At 37.4% G+C, this 19,082-nt stretch overlaps 1 protein-coding gene across 2 annotated transcripts in view; it reads right to left on the reverse strand.

Annotated features, from left to right (window-relative positions):
* Positions 1–19,082, reverse strand: part of ANKS1B (ankyrin repeat and sterile alpha motif domain containing 1B) — a 449,770-nt gene that overhangs the window by 206,535 nt on the left and 224,153 nt on the right. The gene's annotated exons all lie outside the window — the stretch shown is intronic.

The following is a 19,082-nucleotide window of genomic DNA, read 5'->3' on the forward strand; positions in this document are numbered from 1 at the left end:
CAGTGATGAGAAGTGCTTGGCTCAATGCCTAGCAACAGTGTAGGCAAAATTCAGTTTTTGAGTCGCTCCCCAGACACATTTCCTCATGTAGCTGTTGGTACTGTGTCTAACTATCTCCATGGCCCCAGCACTGGATGAATATAGCACTGCTGGTCCCACTGTGCGCTCTCCTCCAACTCTGTCCCCCACCAGTGTAACTACGTGTCTGAGCCCATCAACACAACATAAGGTTGCTCAGCAAGGGGAAAGAAAATAAGGAGAAACACAGTCAGCTTGCCGCCTTGTCCTCATCCCTGACTATCGTCTCATTGCTAGAGTACCCTGTTATCTGCAAGACTTTTTTTCCCTCCTTCTTCTGCCAAAGGTAGCAGTAAGGCAAAGGCAAAGGAAGGCACAGAGCAGAGCCAGGAATGCGGGGATTAGGGCCAAGTCTTTCGTTACGGGAACTTGCAGCTCTTTAGATCTCCTTGTTCTTTGCCAGTCCAGAAGACTTATCTTAGAGGGGCTGCTTGGACAGTTTTTTCGAGCCAGTGCAAGTGGAACCTGGAGCAGGTGCTATTGCTTTGAGACTAGAAGGCTATCTCTTCATTTTGCTGGTCTACGATTCAGTGCCAGTCCCACCAGTGTGCTGCTGCAGGCAGTGCCTACTTTGCCTATGCCTAAAGCTGGTCCTGATATTGAAAAATGACATACAGACTGTAGGAGATGGTCTCACCTGCAACACATTTACATACTACTGTGCTTTCCTATGATTTCAAAGAACATAAATCCCATGACGATCCGTCTGTGATACCACAATCAAAAAAGATGTACCTATTCCTGCATGGGAGAACTGACAGATAAGTCTCTTGCAGGGATAGCAGTACTTGGTTCTTTCTTCTTCAAGGCAATAGAAGCAGCACACTGAAGTGATGTCTGCAAGAAAGATGCCATCTGGTATGCTATACGACAATTTCTACAAGACGTCTCGTTCCCAATGAGACTCAGAATATCTTTATTGTGGGGTTTGGAATTGACTGAATCTGTGATATCAGAGAGCACATGATTTCAAACATGTTGTAAGGCAGATTTGCTCTAAATGCAAAGGAATTTAAGGTCTCCTCTATTTTATTATCTCTACTGCTAACAATGTGGATTTTTCTTTCTGGATTTTTCTTTCTTTATTTTTTGAGCGAGGAAAAGAAAGAAATGCAGTGATTATTTGTAGAGGAGATGCTCCCCCAGTCATCATGAATAGATTATTATAAACCATTATCTTAGGTAGGTCAACACCTGTCGAACATTGCTAAATACTTCTGGTGTTAAGGAATCAAAATCTGGAGAATTTTAGTAGCTACTGACCAAGAAATTTCTGAGTGGAGACTATACCACAATATGAAAGGATGAATCTTTTAAGTAAGTTGGCAGCTAGTTTATCAAAGCTGGAGAAGAAATAGATGCTAGAGTAAATACTGTAAACTTTTTTTTTTAATTAAAGTTTTCAGCCTTGTCCAACACTAAATAGGGTATCATTCTCCTCTTTGTATTTATGATTTCAGCTGGATAAAAAAGTTATCTCTCGACATTGTGACAGGACTTGTGCTACAGCAGGGTTAGCGTGACTGGGTGTTCTAGTGAATAAACTAATCTAACGACATGTATTCCTGGAGAGGAGCTAAGAATAGTTAGGAACAGGATGTCGTATGAGAAAAACTATGCCTAACATTCAGCAGACCAATATAATTAAAGAAAGTTTATTATGGGAGAAGTATAGTAGGTTCCAAGAAGTCTATGCAAGGTTCTGCTTTATCTTATGCATTTCAGTTATATTATTAGGCTACTCAAAATGCTTAGATTTTAAATTATCTTTTTCATAAAACTCTGAAAAAACTAGATGCCTTACATAAAATCTGTAACTTCTGTCAGCAGCCTAGCTCTTTGGATGAATATGCCACTTTGGATGATCATGTTTGGTGATGCTGAATATTTTCCTGAAAGTACTTTTAGAGACATTTTTCATGGCATATACAGAAACAAAACAAAATCAATAGAAACAGCTTGAATTTAAATAACACTATCTAGTATCTATAATCTAAAGGTTACATTCCATTGCTTATGTGTGGCTCAGAACGCACAAAAATAATTCTCAGACCACAGCTAATGCAAGCTAATGGAACAACCCTCATTGACTAGGAAAATCATCCTCACAGTTCTTTTCTCATTTTTAAACCAATACTTATTATAACTCTACATTACCACTATGTAAGTACAATAACTGTATCTATAATAATTATAACTACAAAGTCAGCAAAGACAATTCATTTTACTTGACAGATGATTTGTCAACAGTGAACTGTACTTTGTGAACTCCATTGGCCTTTCTACGAGTTTGTGTTTCTGACTGCTGATGTATTATTTACCCAGGAACAGCTCAGTTGAAGTACTCCACTCCATCATGAAACATATATTTATTACAGACACTTCAAAGTTAGGATATTTTTCATGTTCAGTTGATTGCTTTGGCAACTTCGATTTAGCCTCCTTCAGAACCCATCCTGCTCAGTGAATGAGGGACAGATCTTACTGGAAAATTAAAAGATCTGTTTTCTAGAGCACAGCCACTGGACTAGGACTCAGGGCACCTTGTTCTCTTCAAGACTGTCATTGCTATGATGCTGAGCAATATATATATATGGTATATGGTAACATATATCACCATACAGCAAGATTGCTTGAGTCTTTCTAGATTCTGATTTTGTATTTTAAATGAATAAATTTGGCGGGATAATGTCTTTCTAAAAACAGGAAAATCAAACTATATTATATAGCATTGTAATAGCCACGACTTCAGTCAGATTTATATCCTTGGCCTACAGAACAGAAATACAAGATGCAACCTACTGAATTGCAAGAATTAGTTAAGAACAGGTGGATGTTTCACTGTGAGACCACAGGATCAACTGCATTGGATAGAGCATAAGAATAAGACGGACATGCAGTGATACTTTCCTAGCATTTTCCCCATTTCCAGCAATTTGCAGCTCAATGCCCTCCAGAAAGAGAAATAGTCTCTTTATGCTTAATAGTCCTTCATGGATTTTTCTGCCATAATTTCATCTCGTTTTAGAGAAAAACTGGATGGTTTGGTGGTTGATGAAATATGCTGGGAGAAAGAGGCTTGCAGGGAGAGCTGGATTCATTTTCCACCCTTCCTCTGCAACTCTGTTCCATGGGAAATGGAGGAAATGGAGGGAATGTGGCTCTCTGCCTTTTGGATGCCACCACAAGAGTAACAGGTTCCTGTAACCTTGTATTGCACTTAGGAAAGATACAGTTAAGACGCAATTAGAATTCAGCTGCTTTGTTTCCCCTCTTCGTGAGCACTGAAGGAGCTCCTACTGCTGGAGGCAGTGGTGAGCAGGTGATATGAATCCAAACTCAGTGGAGCCCCACTATTCTATGAAATTATTCTATCTAATACAAATTCCTTTGGTAGGACAAAGAGCTTTCTGTTGCCTGTCATTTTTTCAGGAATCATATTCACATCCAAGGGATAAATGTACATCCTTCTTCTGGCTTCAGTGGAACTTACTAACATTTTCTGAAAAAATGAGTGCTTGCCTCAGGAACTTTTACAGGATAATAGTAGCACTACACTCACCACCAACGAATAATTATTTTCACTGTTTTTGTCTATCAAGAAAAAAAAACTTGAAAATGTACATGACATCATGACCAATCAAAATATTTTATTTAATATTTAATACTATGCAAGCCCAACCCTTTATGCTATAATTCCTGGCACCATAAAAACAAATTTATGTAATTTCAAATTTGAGCAAATCTTTGTACAGCTCTGTGCTAAGCAACATTGGACTAGAAAACAAGCAGAACTGGGTAACACTTTGAAGAAACCACTCAAAAACAGTTTGACAGAACACTCACTGCACAGAGATATCTCAAGAAGTTAAATACAGCCGCTAAATAAACGGTAACTGTAATTTCATAGATTTGGTAACTGCTGCAAGGTCCTGTGGAGAGCTGTGGAAACGAGATACTTGTACTGACACAGCAGTAAACAATCATTTTTTTGAAGTTACGAATCTTGAAAGTATACATGAGGGAAGGTTAAGGATTTCTCCTGGGGTTATTTTACAAATCAGATGCAACCTGAGACAGTGTGGCACTTTGTCTTCTGTTTTCTTTTGCCTAGTTGGGCTCAGAGGCTCCCTTGTCCCCGATGCACCAGATTTTAGAGTGATCTCCCCCTTTGAACAGCTGATCAGGTGAATTCCCTTCTCTCCTTCCTGTTCTTTCTAGCTTCATTTTATAATCCCTTTTCTACACTCCCTATTTATCACACTTCTACTTATTCTCCTTCTAAGTTATGATCATTTGCTCTTTTGTTATCCTTCATCTGCAGCTACAACAATCTGTTGTTTTGTTTCACATCTGCCTTTTTCCTTTTACTTATTTTTTTCTCCCACTTCCCCTTTCAAGGCTTTTAAAACAGGTAAAAAATGTTCATTTTATAATTAAATTACTTATCTGAGATTAAATTACCCCTGAGATTTGTCTAGAGTTGAGACTAGGTTGGATTTAGGTATTTGAGGTAATTCTAACTTAACTTCAATATTTTTATACATTAGACACACGACAATATCTGCTACATGCATTAGCTCTTCAACGTTAACCAGCAGCTAATTGTAAAGATGATACTCTAAATCTGTACTGGAAAAAGTATGTTTAAATGGGAGGAAAGGTAACTTGAAGCTTTTTACTAAAAATAACACTGAACTACCCCTCACCTATTTCTTTCCTAGAACATTCAAAATCTCAGAAAATAATAATACATAAATCAGACACAACTTACCACATTTCACTGATATGATAGGACAAAATTATAATAATGAATAAAAAACAGAGGCGTCAGGGCTCTGAGGGCACCAATGGGCCTTGCTGTCCGTGCCCAGCATCTCCGCCAGCCTCCCCCACCCTGCCCGTGGCCCAGGACCCCATTTCAGCTCAGCCTGGGGCTGTCAGTCCCTGCCCCAGCAATGCCGCAGCAGTGCCAGTCTCTGGCCCTGCCTCTGGTCCTAACTACTGGTGGATGCTGGACTTACACTGTAGGTAGTTCGTCTCCTGGATGGACCCCTCAGGCATACATAGTGGCTTTTTTCCAGTCCTATCTTCAGCCCTGCCTCCTGCATAGACCACGAACCCATGTTACAACCTTGTCTCCATTCGTATCTCCGACCCAATCTCCTTTTGCTCCTGGCTGGGCTCCCGCAATGGGCCCTGGACCTGAGTCATCTCTCAGGGTCCTGTCTGGGGTGGTCAATGGAGCATGTTACCAGTACCTGGCTCTGCCCACGGGGTGCAGACCCCACGGGACTGCGCCCCACGGGTGAGGGCATAGCTCACTGCCATTAGGGAACAACCATCCCTCTCTGCTCCCTGACAAAAAGTCAGGTTCTCAATAGGAACTTGCTCTATTACATAAAATCTCTATAACCACCTTCTGTAATATTTATCCCCTGCTAACACAGGCTCTGCAACACCAAAAGAAAACTGCGGCATCTTTCAATGAATAATAAAGACATTACTTGAGTGGGTGGCATGCTGGCACAGCTCTGGCAACTCACCGGACTGTTTGCATATGGATGAGCTTATATAAACCCTGTTCATCCTGTCGGTGAGCTCCCTCATGCCGACTGCTCGACTCTCACTCTCCCAGCTCTGGAGTAGGAACTCTGAACCGGCCTCCCCTACCCACAGACGGAGCCTAGGATCTTTTTTCAGGAATCTGTGTTGATGCCTACAGACAGTGCAAACACCTCTCATGGCATTGTACTTAGTCCTGCATGGCTTTTTGTTTTAGAAATTGGAATGATAGAAATGCAACTTTCCAGACAAGTTTAATAAACTGTACTCCAGGCATCATTTCTTCCATCGTTCCTTTGTCAAGGCTAATGGATCTCAGCAAGAGCTCCAGTGGTCCTATAGGTACAGGTTAGCTGAAAATGTACTCGTCAGACTGGTTTCACTAATGTTTGTAACATGTGAATGATTATTTCCTATACTACAAACAAGGTAAAAACTAGAGCTGGTTTAAAAAACAAAACCAACACCTACAGTTATTCTCTTAAATTCTGGTCTAGAGCTGATTAGCTACATTCCTTGCTATTTGCTGTTTGAAAACTGTCATGAACATGGATTTTTTGCTTGCATAAATTTGAGAAGAATGACTGGTCTCTATATGAATGCCATATTCATATGCAATTAGGGGGATTTGTGTACCAACAAGATAATTTATTCTTTAGAATTATGCTCTATAAAACATTTCAAATAGCCTACCAGAAAACAGAAGTAGCACTAAGTAACTGAGATGGTCCATCACATCCCATAAATAGAACAACAGTCAAATTGCAGAGTTCATAAAAAATATTTGTCTGAACTCATGCATGAAGTCATGAATAATAAATATACTTCAGAAATATATACCAGAACAATTCACAACTTTACACTAAATGCTATTATTAGCATTTAATGCAAATTCATATTAGCAATCAATAATTTAACATCAGCCATCTCAGTTTTGTAATAACACGATAACCTAAAATAAAGAGCTAAAGGCAGCAGTGGATAAAAGTAGAAAACAGTTTTGGGAAGTTCTTGGTATCATGGGTTATGAAGTAGGGGTGGTAAGTAGTAAATAGCAAATAATTTTTGAAGGATTTGAAGGCATTCAAATACAATATCTTCCTGAATATAGGGCAATGAAACAAGAAAATACTGATTCTAGTGTTACGATCATGAACTCAGGTTAACAGTCTGGGTTAGAAAGCAAATGAATACACTTTAGTTAGTTCAATATTCTAAATTACTTCATTTTCTGTAGGTGGAACTAAAACTAGAAACAATTATGTATGCTGTAAATTCTATAATAAGCCAAAGATTTTTAACTAACATGTGATGTTCTTGTGATTACTAGAAATGTGAGCTTCCAAGGTTTCATATCTATTTAAATCTAAAGACTACTAGATTAAGAAGGAAACATGAGTGAATCAACTGAACTTTCAAGAAACGGTTATTAATTCAGTTTTAGTAGACTTAGACCTCTATATAATTTATGAAAGATAAACTTCATCATAGTTTCACTTGCCACAACATCTCTAACTCTAACATATTTGTAAAAGTAATACCCATACCATCTCATACAAAAGACCACCAAAGATATTGAACGAAGTTTTAGAGATTTGCCCTTAGTAATCACTTTATGGTTTTCATACAGTCTATTTTAGAAGTTAGGAATATTCTATTCTCTTTAAAGCATTTCCTGGCCACATGTTGTGGAAGCCTCATTTTTCATCAGATACTTTTAACTCCACTGAGGTGCTAATTCCTATTCTGCATACATTTTTAACCTGGTATTGAACTTGATTCTGCTTTAAGGAAAAAATGCTGCTCAATTTAGTGACATGAATTAAATTAAATATTAATATACATGGGTGTAAATGATTACATAGTTGCAAGGTTTAGCTTAAACTGCAAGGAAAAAGATGAACCTAAGCAAGTGAATTCTAAAACTTTCAAGTAATCTGATCATTCTTTTCATGTCATTTATCATGGCTTGAAAGAAAAATGTCTTAACCTCTGGAATTACAGTAGGATGACTATGAGAGCATTATAGAATGAGGGCACCATTAGCTTGTCACTTTTTAGGCACACCACAAAGACTCTGGCATTAACTTTGTGAAATACAGCCAAACTGTCCTTGTGGAGATGACATAGATTATTAGTACTCCCCCTGGACTGTCGTGGTTCAGTGGAGAAACAGGCAAGACCTCAGTCCTAGGGGAAATAACTTTGAAAAATGTCCTAATCAATTTTTTTCAAGTTCTGAAGTCTGCAATCTACCTTTGTTGATCCTTTTATCTCCTATCTAGATGGGCATAGCTCAGCAATATTCAACCCCATGGTGCAAAAAGATACAGTATGTACAGCTCAGTGACTTCAGGGATAGGTGTGATGATAGAGAAGAGAATTGACCAGGAAGAGTAGATTGATGCATTAACATTATCATCCTCAGAAATGTTTTCAAATCCACTTAAGAGTTAGGGACCTATTTACTACCAATAAAATCCAGGAGGTAATGTGAGTAATATTATTTTTAAGCAACTTTCACAACCAATTTATTTGAGTTCTGACTGGTTTTGTTTGTATCAGTGCAATTCTGTAAGGCTAGGCTATAGGCAGGTATATCCAAACTTTTAAAGTGAGAATAACTTTTATTCATTTAATTTGTTTTTCTCTACAGTAATGTATACAGTTCTTCTTAGCATTGTCCCCAAACATGTTTAAACATCATACTACTTCACTCTCCATTTTACTATTAGTTGTCAATCTTTCTGAGCTTCACGCCCATGGAAGTCAGTGAAAATCTGATTTTCTGAGTTTTGCATTATGTGTATTCATACCATTCTGCACTCTGTCTCAAAACAATTATTATGGTTGTATATGAATATGGTATAGGTCTACCTCATGCCATGTGTACTTATTAACATGCATGTCATCTTTATAACTCAATATCTCTCACTCCTTCCAAAGGGAAATTATTTAATGTAAGAATATTTTAAAAATACTGAAACAAGGCTCTAAGAACAGTGGTAAGTACACTATTTGAATTTTCATAGATTTGAGTAGTATATTTAAACTGCACATAAGTTGTTCATGTCTGTGGTCATATAGACTTCTATTCTAACCGTATTTAACAGCAGAATGTAAGGATCAGATATTAGGCTAATAACAAAATGAAAGAAGAGATGGTAGGGATTCAGTATGCATTACTCCTCTTTCTGAGATTAAGTCTTTTTACAAAATAAAAAAAAAAAGTATCTTTAGGTCTGACAAACATTTTACTATATGATCTCCAAGGAAGAATACATTTTTTGTATTAATTCTGTGAGAAAAAAAATATAGTTTGGTTACTCAGAAATAACAGTAGAACTGACCAGCCTGCGAAGGTTTAAACTTTTTCCAAAGGAGAAAATATCAGTACTGGAATGGGGTCTGAATCTCCTGTCCTATTTCACTAAAATGTTACATCTGATGTGGGGAAATACCTCTGAAAAGTCTCAGTATATTAAGTAAGTCAAAATTACATGTTAATCCTCCAATTAAAAGAGAGTTTGTAGAAGATTCCTTTGCTCAAGCAGTCCTATTGCAGAGTATCTAAATTTAGCATTACAAGATCTGAGGGTCACAAGTAGACTACAAAAAAAATTGACAAGAATTAGGTTATACATTTACTCACTGATGAATGTCAATATTTATGATATTATAGTTCCATTTTCTTAAGTTTCTCTGTTTGCTGTTGATCTTCTCCATTCCTTCTAGAAGACATATGCCAGAAATCATTTATTCAAGTCTGTGAATATAATGATTGAATTGCTTTGCAAACAGTTTTGGAAAAAGAAGCCTAACACTGATCACGAAAAGCATGGACAGAGATAAAAGGTATATGTTGATAGGCACTTATAGAGAAAGTGAAAATGTAAAAAGAAAATGCATCAGAGTTAGAGACTACATGGGTAAATATGGTCTGATGACTTACATTTTTACTGTATTTTCAGTTTAGCCTGTGTCTTCATTTATAGTAGGCTGTTCCAAAAATGGCTCTGATTAATTGGTGTATGAAGAGCATATAGCTGAATATTACATTTATGACACTACAGGGTAGAATTGCCAATATAATAGGAATACATGAATAACAGAAAATAAAAGAAATGCTTGCAGCTTTTTGCATCCAACTCCCATTGCGTTTATTATAAAACATAGCTAAAAGCTCTACAATTATCCTGCAGTTTGCTCAGTCTTCTGTAAGGTTTGTTTTGGGATTCAATGGATCATTAAAACAGATGCATCTTTATCTCTTGTTTAGGCTTCTACAGTGTAGAAGTCAACAAAACATTAATCCAATTATTTGTGATTTCTTCTGTAGAATTTATATGATCTTTGGGTAAGTTCAGTGGCATGCAATGCATTATGACTATCATGTTCTCAGTAAATAAATGCCCAAAATATTTCTTCTACATATTTTACAGCTATATGGCTTCTGTTCTCCACTATTTTAAATCTAGTCTATTACATACACTTAAATTAGCATTCAAATAATTCAAAATGCAGAGATTTGTAAAAGAAATATGAAGATTGGTATAAATAATGCATGAATAGAAATGCATGTGTGAAAGCACCAGAAGAAACAGTGCTATGAAGGGTTAAAGGTATGGTCTGTATTGATAACCAAGGACACAGCTGACAGTGGTAAAACACTAAGGAACGTGTTTCTGTCAAGAAAAGGAGGAGGTGCTCTGATAAAACAACAGCAGAGATGATTTATCATCAGAAGACCCAACACTACATAGGAGGACAGCAACAACATTACAGCACATTGCATGTGATATTCATCTTCCTGTTATTCCAAAAGGAAGACAGACTCTAGCCCTAAAATATCCAAGGTAAGGAAGCAAAACCAATGAGCACCACTGAAGCAAACAAAATTTTGGACCAAAAGGACCATACCATAGCAACTGTTGACTCCTAAAGATCTATCCAAACCCCAGTTTGTTATTGCTAACCAAAAGGAACCCAACAGATGCAATGAGAATGCAATAGTCAGCCTTCCATGTCACACACAAGTGACCATGGACAGGCAATCTGGACACACACGCATGCTCTCCTTGGTGCTTTTGGGTATTGAGTGCCAGAGTGACTGACATTCGTAAGAGAACGTGAGTGACTATAAATGGTTTTGCCCGAAATAAGAATCACCTTCGCCTTCCCTCACATTTCATATTGACTTTAGCTGCATGAATTCCCCCCAGCAGTTCTGCCATTGCGACTTAAAATTCCATGTTCACTTTGCAGTTATTAATAAGACACAAGGAAGTGCAGAATCAACCCCAAATGTGTGGCTCTGTTCCCTACAGTGCAGTCCTATAATTGATGGTAAAAAGTTCACAAACTTGCAGTTTAAAAATTTCAAACTGCATATGCATTTCCTATTGAGGAGGCATCAAACAGCACTGGGAGCAGAGACCAGCTGCTGGAGCTGTCTCCTCTCATTGGGTCCCTCTTCTATCAGCTGCAGAGTCAGGTTCCCTCTGCCTTTTCTTTTTTTTCCTCTTTATGATGCTACAGATATTTCGGTCTTCTTGCACAGCGTTTATCAGCTTCACTGGGAAGGTGGGAGTTGGGAGGGAAGTGATGTTATCCTTATTTTACAGTCTGGTTGTTGCGGTTGGCTATTGCAAAATTGGAGTTATGGGTTCAAAACTGTAAGCTTAAGAGATCTCCCACTTTGTGAGAGGGTGCATGACTCATTTTATTAAAATCTATGAATTAAATCCACTTTATCAAAGTGCTTAGTTTAACCACACGGAGATTGAAGAAGGGGAAGTAACTGCTGCAAAACAGACATTAAATTATAATTAAAGTATATACTTTCAAGTATATAACTTACCACTGTGAAAACTGCCGTACGCCAACATGCCTACACATATCTAATTAAAATTCTTCCTTAATTAAGTGCTTATATTTTATCTGTTTTCTGCCCTTGGAGGAGGGAGGATATTAACAGCTTTGGAGGAAGACCACTTTGCCAAAACTGCAACCATATGGCAGCAAACAGAAAAGGGCCTGCCTAACAAGGCTTCATTTGTTAAAAGAAAGTTTCACTTCTTCTGAGTGAAATTTTAGCTTCTATAGGCAGACCCATACTAGGGAAGATGAAGGCTTCACGTCTGAGTAGTGGCAGTGGAACAGATGGAAGAAAGAGAGGAAACGGAGCATGTAGCTTCTGGCAGTCAAAGGTCTGCACAATTTCCCTTACATGTTACAGCTGTACAGGGCATAATGTGAACTCTTACTCCTCTCATTCAGCTTTTCTAGCTGTGGCCCCACCTGATTCCATCTTTTCCTAGTCTGCTAAAGTCATGTCTGCTTTACTTTCCCAACCTTTGTGCTCAAACTCATGTCCTTCACAAATCCGAAGAGCAAAATTTCTTGCAATTTTTCCCACGCTGCAAAGCAGTCACTGATAACAATAGCCTTGGTCATGTCAGTAGAGAAGGCAAAATAAACAAAGAAAATCACTTTTCTATGATGACTGCCTACAACTTTCACCCCGATATGAAAGATCAGAGAAAGTACACTACAAAATGTATTCTAACACAGTGCTCCATGACTTACTGTCAATCCTTGGCATTAAATATGTACTACATGACATAGAAACATGCATACGTAGTGGGCGCATCCAGAAGCAATAAAGTCTTGCTTGTGGAAAAAAATTATGTAAACTGGAGTTGTAGGGTTTACTATGAATACAGCAAAACCCACTGCAGCTCTGCTACTTTCAAATGAGATATGGCTCATGTGGAGTCCACCCAGGCATAGCTGTGAGCATTCCAGAGTCCTTCTGGACTTTCCAAGTAGCTCTAGAGGAGCCAACTCATGGGTCTCTCTGAAGTTCTAGACATAATAACCCATACTGCTAAAATAAATATTTCAAATTTGCTAGCTCCCTTGAAAGTGATTTTTTTATATGCTGTAATTCTGTTGCATACACCTCTTCCAGTAACAAGCAGCATCAGTCTTTGAAAGGCACTCACTCAGGCAGCCTCAGTGAGCAAAATTTGGAGCCTTGGTATTGATATTTAGACATAGATGCTAAATGTAATGCTAGGATTATCTCCAAGCATGGGGAAAGGCACTGTTCTCACAAAAAGGCAACAAACAAACTTTGTAAAATCCAAACTTGCTGAATGTAATAAGAAATTTGCTTATTTCAGCTGTATGAAAAAGGCTTGCCAGTATATTATGTTCCAAGCCAAAACTGTAGATCAAGAAACTGAAGGATAATTCAGGAAACTGTACCCTGTATGCCTCTAGGTGGAAAAATGATGGCACTCGAAGATAGGTACATGCTCAGCTGACCCAAGAAATTCTGACTGCAGTGTACTTGCATGCACACAGCAACTGGATAGTACATTTATGGATAGCATCCAAAAAAGAATTCATGATTAGCAGAATCATAAAATTGTAAATCACTCTCCATGTGCTAGAACATATTTGACCGAAGTGGTTCTCTCAAAAGCCCAGCTCAGTCCTGAACTGATTGTAGATTATTTCGATATGGATGACCTTCAACAATTATTTTCCTCGACATTATTTTAATTGCTCTGACTTGAAACAATTCTTACTTTAATCATGATGATGATATGATACCCATTATCCATGTTAAAAAAAAAAATTATCTCTGAAGTAGATTATTCCTTGATTATTCCCTTTCAAGTGACTTGCAAGTGTAAGTAAACTCTGAATCACACACCTCTGAACTGGGCTCCAACTAACACAGAAATACTGCTATGGTGCCTTGAAAGACTTTTTTTATTGTAGAAAAAATTGTTTATAATTAGGCAAAGAAAATATGAAATTGAAGTGTTTCTTCTTTTTACCAGAGAAGTGCAGATGGCTGATATTTAAACATATTATCTTTTCTAAATCCTTTGCGAAATGTATGTTACTAATCAGTGTAAGTATCTACTGTGCCAAAAAAAGACAGCTGTTCCATTTATTAAAGTCTACCTTGTAGACAGGTTCCATCTAAATCACGTTATCACAGTAGTCACAGAATCATTACAAAATAGACTCAAAGTGACTTAAAACAGTGGCCTAATCCATTCAACTGGTTCAAGCCAAGGTCAGTTATACCCCAACCATTATTTTTTTAATTCTGGCAAGAAGTCTTTAAGATGCTACTGCGTGTAACAGAGGTTATAATCTCCCTGATAATCTGTTTAGATGCTTCACTTTATCACTTTTGTAATTTTGTCCTGGGGAAAAGGGGGAGATTCATTTCAGCTAGTTTTAGACAGTTACATCTGAGGAGGTCCTCTAGCTCCCTTTATAGATACTTCTAGTGCCATTCGCCATGCTTCAGACATTTAGATATGATGAACGATACCGAAGAAGTGCCTGCTTATCTAACTCAGTATTAGTGGCTTGGACGTACTTAATGCAGTCTACGCTACAGAAGTCTGAATTTAGTCATTAAGAATAAGATTCATCTGTCTGACCTACCATTATTTTAATCAAGCGCATGTTTCCTTAATTTTCTTACAAGAAAAACACATAAGACAATGTCAAAACCTTAACTGAAGTCCAAATACTGGGCAGCTACTGCTCTTTTCTTACTTATAAAATCTGATGTCCACTCCTAGCAGGGAATTAGATCGCTTTAAGAGGTTTGCTCTTGGCAAATCCATGTTGTCTCTTACTTATTTCTTTGCTATTTTCTAGCTACTTTAAGTAGTTTATCTGTTCAGTGACTTTTCTATGAATTGAAAATAATTCCCCACATTCTCCTTCCTTTCCCCTTTTAAAGATACGTTCTACATAATTCTCTTTTAGTCTGTTGGTACCTCATCCATCCTCCAAGAATTCTCACAGAAACCCACTAACAGGTCTAAATTTTTCAGACAGTTATGTAACACAAAATGAAGTTTATTAAATCAATTTTAAGATACCTAGCCTATACAACCTGTTCTTTCCTTATCTACAATTGAGGTTCTAGCCCTAGGATTAGCTGTGCATGTCATATGCTCACCGATGAGCTTTTCAGTAAATGTGTGATAAAAAGTCATTGTACGTTTTTGCCTTCTCTGCACCTACTATGAGCAGCTTTTCCTTTCCTGCAGTACCTCTCTTAGGTGCCAAAGATTTCTTTGTTCTTGTTCTTCCTATTAATGTACTAACATAATTATGTTATATTAAATCTTCATTTCTCTTGCTAGTTGCATCTCACTGAGTGCTTTGGCAGTTCCGACTTGTCTTTACATGTGTGTGTTATTCTACCACGCTTAGTAAATAGAAAAATTTTTCTCATTATGTCTAAGGTGAAAGAAAAGATGACAATTTAGCCAAGCTGGTCTTTTACACTTTCTTTGCTTCACATTGGTGAAGCTTGTACTATGGTCTTAAGTAGTGTTCTGTTGAAGAACCCATACATTTCTCTTTAACTTGCACCTTAGAGATTTTTTAAAATAAATTCTCTAAATTTATTGACATCTACTTTCTTGAGACATTTTCTTCCTGGGCAGTCTGTCAATGTAATTTCTTTTGCAACAAGTGCTGTCATAACTAAAATCTCCCATTACTATCAAGTCCAATGGCTTTGGATACGTACCAAGAACAACCATGTTCTTTCCTGCTTTCCTGGATACCAACAGATATTTACCAGCTCTAACTAATCCTATTTTCGAGATCTCAAAGCAACCATCATATTTTTCAAATACAAGCCAACATTTCCTCTCTTCTTCCCTTCTTACTGAAGAAGTTATATCCTCTACATGACTGGACTATTAGTGTAATATATATGATAAATTCTCTACAATACCAATTTTGTCATAATTTTCAATTAATTCTTGTCTATTCCTCATTAAATCTTCTGTTAATTCTTCCCTGTTCCTCTTTCTTTTACCATTAGTATACAAACAGCTAAGATACCTGCCAAACTGACCCATGACTCTTTGTCTAGTCACTTCTTTAATCCTGTTTTAAATAATCCTATCTTTCTCAGGGGTTAGACGTATGTCCAATTTGCATTATTTAGGATGAAGATTTTTGTCCTTGCCAGAAAATTCTCTTCTCTCAGAATAGAAGCCATGTAGTTATATTCAGGGTGTATCTGACTGATACTTGACTTGGACATGAGAGACAATAATATCTCCTGAATCTTCAACATTTTTAGCCATTGCCACAGAGCCTTATAAGCACTTTTGATTTGCTTAGGATCATTCTTGGCAGTATCATTAGTATTCTTCATCATATGCTGGTGATCGGTAGAATCCTTTGCAACTTTGCAAATTTGGACTCTTGTGAAGAAGCACACCAGCCATAACGTAAGTGCCAGGTGGTGCAGAAGTCTCCACATCACCTTGAGTAGAAGTCGCTAGCCAGCACCATCTTTTATATCCTCTTGGTAATAGAGATTTTGTACTCCTTGGGGTAGTGGGTTTTTTTGTTTGTTGTCGCTGAGATTAGTTCTTACTTGTTCCTTGGTCAGCACTCCTGTTTTTTATTTCAGTGGTAAGCTATTCAGATGTTGAATGCTACGTGCCCTCAGAGGGCATTGGCAGCCATCTTCCGCTCTGTAGTTTCAAGTTCACTTCTCCAGTACCGGTACTGCTACCAACTGAAAGCTCTGCTTTAGTTTTTTTGTTTCCGAATGCATGCTGTGGATGAAGTCCTCATGACCATATTCAGCCAGTTTTGATTCTCTCCTTTCACTGCTCCTCTTATTGCTTCTTACGAGATTCCCCTGGAGATCTAAAGGAAGTCTTTCCAGATTTCACCAATAGGAAAATATAGGCCAAAGTTCCTATAAATCCATTCAAGGATTTCATCACAAGATGCCATCATTGTCTAATTTCAAATACAGCTATTGAATTATCAGTGTATGACATATATCCTCTCAAATATTTTTCACTGAGAATGAGATACTATGTAGTATAAAAAGCTCTACATGCCTGGTAGATTAAGAATATTTGTGTTTGAATTTAATATATTTTTGTTTTTACTAACAGTTCATAAAACCACTGAAGTATAATATAAAGCATAGGACTAAGTAAATACTAAAATGAAGGATTCCATATCAAGCTACACTTGCTCTTCAGTATTATCAGAAATTTTACTGTTTGCTAAAAAGTTATTAGACAAGAAAAGTGAAGTTTCCTGAATATAGTGCTCAATAATCTAGATGCTTTCAGTTCAACACTAAGAGAAATCTCTCTGACTTGTACTCTGAACATTAAATACATTATTTTTAATATCTACTGGATAATATTTTTTACACAGATAGAATCATAGAATAATTTGGGTTGAAAGGTCATCTAGTCCAACCCCCTGCCATAGGCAGGGACATCTTCAACTAGATCAGGTTGCTCAGAGCCCCGTCCAACCTGACCTTGAATGTTTCCACGTACGGGGCATCTACCACTCCTCTGGGCAACCTGTTCCATGTTTCACCACCCTCATTGTAAAAAATGTCTTCTTTATGTCTAGTCTAAATCTATCCTCTTTTAGTTTAAAACCGTTACCCCTTGTCCTATCGCAACAGGCCCTGCTAAAAAGTTTGTCCCCATCTTTCTTACAGGCCCCCTTTAAGTACTGAAAGGCCACAATAAGGTCTCCCTGGAGCCTCCTCTTCTCCACCTGAATAACCCCAACTCTCTCAGCCTGTCCCCATAGGAGAGGTGTTCCATCCCTCTAATCATCTTTGTGGCCATCCTCTGGACCCGCTCCAACAAGTCCATGTCTTTCCTGTGCCGAGAGCTCCAGAGCTGCATGCAAATATATTCAAGTAAAACTAACAAAACTCATGTATTTATCTATAAACTGATGAGGTATTTCAAAATGATATTACTTGATACCATACTACTTAATTTTTATTCCTAAGCATAGGCCAGATCTTTACATTTGGCTATATTATGCTTAGCACAGAGCCAGGAAGGAGAAGAGAGAAGGTGAATGAGAAGTTCTGAGATGGAATTTAGGTCCTCAATACTACAACACTTGGGCAGATAAAACCCTAAGTAAAACACACAGGGATCCAGACAATGCCAGCATCTCTAAGTAATTAGACAGGTGCTACGTGAGGCACCTCTGAGGAACACTGGAGCACTTGAGACACTTCTTGCCAATAAACTGTAGGAGCTTAAATGGAAGAATCATACACAAAAAAAGCTGATTTGCTGCAGAAAACTTCAAAGCAACCACTTCATTGGGGCCAAAGACCTATCAAAGAATCTCTGAGGTTGTATTACCAGTAAGAAAAAACTGTGTATTACCTTGTGGTAGTTAGTAAGTGGTAACTAACACAAGCTAGAATCTTAAGTCAAGTAAAATCTGTTGTTAAATATATAAATATCACCGTAATAAGGCTCCACTTGATTGTTTACTCCAGTCTGCTAATGGTGAGAAATAAAGACTCCTTATTTTCTGCTAGATAACCCTATTACTTTGTTAATAAAAAAATAAGAATATACTTGAAGTATAACATGTTTGATATAATGCATTTAATGCAACTATTATAATAGTTCCCTTCACTTTGTTGCCTAAACTGTGTTTGACTGAACCTGGAAAAGGCATAAAGGAATGAAAAGTGGAAAACATACATGTGAAGCTGCATATAATCAGCTCTATAACTGAAAGAAATGTCTTTATTGCAGTCTGCATGTACAGCAAAATTGATTAAATTTAAAGAAAAGTAGTTGTATTTTGATTAATAGTACATAGCTTAATTTCTTCATTAAGAGCAAAATCAGATTATCGTTCTAAACGAGCTAAAGATCATTGAGGAATTGACAGAAAAGAAAAAATGTTGGTTTGCAGGAAGCTGTACACCAAATAGAAAAAAATCGGGACTTGGAGTCCCATCTAGGAAAAGACGAAGCGAAGAAAAGAGTAGATCTCCTGCCAACTGAAAGAGCTGAAGAACCAAATGCCACATGTGAATGCCAAGAAAAATAATGCATGCAGTAGAAGCCACAAAATGGCTGATGACAAGAGTTGTGAGATATTTTCTGACCTTAAAAGAAAAAAGTAGAACAAGAAAAGCAGTGGTCAGTCATAGGAAGGGACAGAGTAGTACTTGCACATCACTAAGTTATGCAAATTTGCATACACATGCTGTTGCTTTTGCCTCCTTTTCATAGCTCTTACTTGCTGTGCAACTGCTTAATGGACGCCTGATTTTGCATTTGGTGCCTGTGTACTACCATGATAAAAAATAATAAACAGCAAATTCTGAATTACTTATAATATCTTCAGAAATTATTAACTATCTCCTAACCTAGAGTTTCTCTATGAATAATTCTGTCTTCCAACACTGCAAGTTTCAGAAAGAAAAAATAGCCTGCCAGGACAACATGCCTAGCACTTTTCATGATATTGCCCCTTACTCTTTTAGAAAAAAATAATCTGATTGTTTTATCTGCAATTATATCTGTATTCAAGTCAGTTATTTTCTCTTTTTCCTAGAT

The sequence above is a fragment of the Calonectris borealis genome, chromosome 1 (assembly GCF_964195595.1).
Source record: "Calonectris borealis chromosome 1, bCalBor7.hap1.2, whole genome shotgun sequence".
In the NCBI taxonomy this organism is placed as follows: Eukaryota; Metazoa; Chordata; class Aves; order Procellariiformes; family Procellariidae; genus Calonectris; species Calonectris borealis.